Genomic DNA, 5,000 nt, shown 5'->3' with positions numbered 1-5,000 from the left:
CAATAACAGCAGCAGCAGCAATAATAACAGCAGCAGCAGCAGCAATAACAGCAGCAGCAGGAGCAATAACAGCAGCAGCAACAGCAATAACAGCAGCAGCGGCAATAACAGCAGCAGCAGCAATAACAGCAGAAGCAGCAGAAGCAGCAGCAATAACAGCAGCAGCAACAGCAATAACAGCAGCAGCAGCAGGAGCAATAACAGCAGCAGCAATAACAGCAGCAGCAACAGCAATAACAGCAGCAGCAATAACAGCAGCAGCAGCAATAACAGCAACAGCAGCAGCAGCAATAACAGCAACAGCCGCAGCAATCACAGCAGCAGCAGGAATAACAGCAACAGCAGCAATAATAACAGCAGCAGCAGCAATCACAGCAGCAGCAGCAATAACAGCAGCAGCAATAATAACAACAGCAGCGGCAATAACAGCAGCAGCAATAATAACAGCAGCAGGAGCAATAACAGCAGCAGCAATAACAGCAGCAGCAATAATAACAGCAGCAGCAGCAATAACAGCAGCAGCAATAACAGCAGCAGTAATAACAGCAACAGCAGAAATAACAGCAACAGCAACAGCAGCAAAAACAGCAGCAGCAGGAGCAATAACAGCAGCAGCAATAACAGCAGCAGCAACAGCAATAACAGCAGCAGCAATAACAGCAGCAGCAGCAATAACAGCAGCAGCAATAACAGCAGCAGCAGCAATAACAACAGCAGCAGCAGCAGCAATAACAGCAGCAGCAGCAATAACAGCAGCAGCAGCAATAACAGCAGCAGCAGCAGCAGCAATAACTGCAGCAGAAGCAGCAATAACAGTAGCAGCAATAACAGCAACAGCAGCAGTAATAATAACAGCAGCAGCAATAACAGCAGCAGCAGCAGCAGCAATAACAGCAGCAGCAATAACAGCAGCAGCAGCAATAACAGCAGCAGCAGCAATAACAGCAGCAGCAATAACAGCAGCAGCAGCAGCAATAACAACAGCAGCAGCAGCAATAACAGCAGCAGCAGCAATAACAGCAGCAGCAGCAATAACAGCAGCAGCAGCAATAACAGCAGCAGCAGCAATAACAGCAGCAGCAGCAGCAATAACTGCAGCAGCAGCAGCAATAACAGCAGCAGCAGCAATAACAGCAGCAGCAGCAGCAATAACAACAGCAGCAGCAGCAATAACAGCAGCAGCAGCAATAACAGCAGCAGCAGCAATAACAGCAGCAGCAGCAATAACAGCAGCAGCAGCAGCAATAACTGCAGCAGAAGCAGCAATAACAGCAACAGCAGCAGTAATAATAACAGCAGCAGCAATAACAGCAGCAGCAGCAGCAGACGCTTCCCCTCATGTGTATGTTGATGGGCGTTCCTCAAGTTTACCGCTATGGGTGTGCGTTTGAGCCAGCGGGGAATGAAAAACAAAGGACCGGCGAGAGACTTCCCTCCGTCTCCATGTGCTCTACTTCTATAGGATAACTGCGTCGCGTTCAATGGATTAATTTGCATAAAGTTGAGGTTCGGCCAGCTTTTTTGACGCGCGGCATTTGTTCAGATGCAGCGTCGCCTTCCCGGAATGCTTTGCGGGAGCGTTGAAGTCGCTTGACGTAACCCATAGGAATAAAGTGGAGTGCGACGCGACAGAAGTGTTGCACGGACAAGTGGATCAGCACCTTAACAGCAGCAGCAGCAATAACAGCAGCAGCAGCAGCAATAACAGCAGCAGCAGCAATAACAGCAGCAGCAGCAATAACAGCAGCAGCAATAACAGCAGCAGCAGCAATAACAGCAGCAGCATCAATAACAGCAGCAGCAGCAATAGCAGCAGCAGCAATAGCAGCAGCAGCAATAACAGCAGCAATAATAACAGCAGCAGCAGCAGCAATAATAACAGCAGCATCAGCAGCAATAACAGCAGCAGCAGCAATAATAACAGTAGCAGCAGCAGCAATAACAGCAGCAGCAGCAATAATAACAGTAGCAGCAGCAATAATAACAGTAGCAGCAGCAGCAATAACAGCAGCAGCAGCAATAATAACAGTAGCAGCAGCAGCAATAACAGCAGCAGCAGCAATAATAACAGTAGCAGCAGCAATAATAACAGCAGCAGCAGCAATAATAACAGTAGCAGCAGCAATAATAACAGCAGCAGCAGCAGCAGCAATAATAACAGCATTAGCAATAACAGCATTAGCAATAACAGCAGCAGCAGCAGCAGCAGCAATAACAGCAGCAGCAGCAGCAATAACAGCAGCAGCAGCAATAATAACAGCAGCAGCAGCAATAATAACAGCAGCAGCAGCAATAATAACAGCATTAGCAATAACAGCATTAGCAATAACAGCAGCAGCAGCAGCAGCAGCAATAACAGCAGCAGCAGCAGCAATAACAGCAGCAGCAGCAATAATAACAGCAGCAGCAGCAATAATAACAGCAGCAGCAGCAATAATAACAGCAGCAGCAGCAGCAATAATAACAGCAGCAGCAGCAATAATAACAGCAGCAGCAGCAGCAATAATAACAGCAGCAGCAGCAGCAATAATAACAGCATTAGCAATAACAGCATTAGCAATAACAGCAGCAGCAGCAATAACAGCAGCAGCAGCAATAATAACAGCATTAGCAATAACAGCAGCAGCAGCAGCAGCAATAACAGCAGCAGCAGCAATAGCACACACACTGAGATCTGCTGCTCCTCACACACACACACTGAGATCTGCTGCTCCTCACACACACACACTGAGATCTGCTGCTCCTCACACACACTGAGATCTGCTTCTCCACACACACACACACACACATACACACACACACACACTGAGATCTGCTGCTCCACACACACACACACACACACACACACACACACACACACACACACACACACACACACACACTGAGATGTGCTGCTCCTCACACACACACACACACTTACACTGAGATCTGCTGCTCCACACACACACTGAGATCTGCTGCTCCACACACACACACACACACACACACACACACACACACACACACACTGAGATCTGCTGCTCCACACACACACACACACACACACACACACACTGAGATCTGCTGCTCCCCACACACACACACACACACACACACACACACACACTGAGATCTGCTGCTCCTCACACACACACACACACACACACACACACACACTGAGATCTGCTGCTCCACACACACACACACACACACACACACACACACACACTGAGATCTGCTGCTCCACACACACACACACACACACACACACACTGAGATCTGCTGCTCCACACACACACACACACACACACTGAGATCTGCTGCTCCACACACACACACACACACACACACACACACACTGAGATCTGCTGCTCCTCACACACACTGAGATCTGCTGCTCCTCACACACACTGAGATCTGCTGCTCCACACACACACACACACACACACACACACACACACACACACACACTGAGATCTGCTGCTCCACACACACACACTGAGATCTGCTGCTCCACACACACACACTGAGATCTGCTGCTCCACACACACTGAGATCTGCTGCTCCACACACACACTGAGATCTGCTGCTCCACACACACACTGAGATCTGCTGCTCCACACACACACACACACTGAGATCTGCTGCTCCACACACACACACTGAGATCTGCTGCTCCACACACACACACTGAGATCTGCTGCTCCACACACACACACACTGAGATCTGCTGCTCCTCACACACACTGAGATCTGCTGCTCCTCACACACACACTGAGATCTGCTGCTCCACACACACACTGAGATCTGCTGCTCCTCACACACACACTGAGATCTGCTGCTCCACACACACACACTGAGATCTGCTGCTCCACACACACACACACTGAGATCTGCTGCTCCACACACACACTGAGATCTGCTGCTCCTCACACACACTGAGATCTGCTGCTCCACACACACACTGAGATCTGCTGCTCCACACACACACTGAGATCTGCTGCTCCACACACACACTGAGATCTGCTGCTCCACACACACACACACACACACTGAGATCTGCTGCTCCACACACACACACACACACACACACACACACACACTGAGATCTGCTGCTCCACACACACACACACACACACACACACACACACACACTGAGATCTGCTGCTCCACACACACACTGAGATCTGCTGCTCCACACACACACACACTGAGATCTGCTGCTCCACACACACACACTGAGATCTGCTGCTCCACACACACACACTGAGATCTGCTGCTCCACACACACACTGAGATCTGCTGCTCCACACACACACACACTGAGATCTGCTGCTCCACACACACACACTGAGATCTGCTGCTCCACACACACACTGAGATCTGCTGCTCCACACACACACACTGAGATCTGCTGCTCCACACACACACACACTGAGATCTGCTGCTTCACACACACACTGAGATCTGCTGCTCCTCACACACACACTGAGATCTGCTGCTCCACACACACACTGAGATCTGCTGCTCCACACACACACACACTGAGATCTGCTGCTCCACACACACACTGAGATCTGCTGCTCCACACACACACACTGAGATCTGCTGCTCCACACACACACTGAGATCTGCTGCTCCACACACACACACTGAGATCTGCTGCTCCACACACACACACTGAGATCTGCTGCTCCACACACACACTGAGATCTGCTGCTCCACACACACACTGAGATCTGCTGCTCCACACACACACACTGAGATCTGCTGCTCCACACACACACTGAGATCTGCTGCTCCACACACACACACTGAGATCTGCTGCTCCACACACACACTGAGATCTGCTGCTCCACACACACACACTGAGATCTGCTGCTCCACACACACACTGAGATCTGCTGCTCCACACACACACTGAGATCTGCTGCTTCACACACACACTGAGATCTGCTGCTCCACACACACACACTGAGATCTGCTGCTTCACACACACACTGAGATCTGCTGCTCCACAC

At 50.1% G+C, this 5,000-nt stretch overlaps 1 protein-coding gene across 1 annotated transcript in view; it reads right to left on the bottom strand.

Moving 5' to 3' along the window:
* Positions 1–5,000, bottom strand: part of dlg4b (discs, large homolog 4b) — a gene marked incomplete at its 3' end in the record, with an annotated part of 66,781 nt that overhangs the window by 45,944 nt on the left and 15,837 nt on the right. The window lies entirely within an intron of this gene.

The sequence above is a fragment of the Gobio gobio genome, assembly GCF_949357685.1.
Source record: "Gobio gobio genome assembly, chromosome: 21".
NCBI classification, from domain to species: domain Eukaryota; kingdom Metazoa; phylum Chordata; class Actinopteri; order Cypriniformes; family Gobionidae; genus Gobio; species Gobio gobio.
Note: the sequence above shows the minus strand (reverse complement) of the source record. Positions and strands in the feature narration are given on the sequence as shown.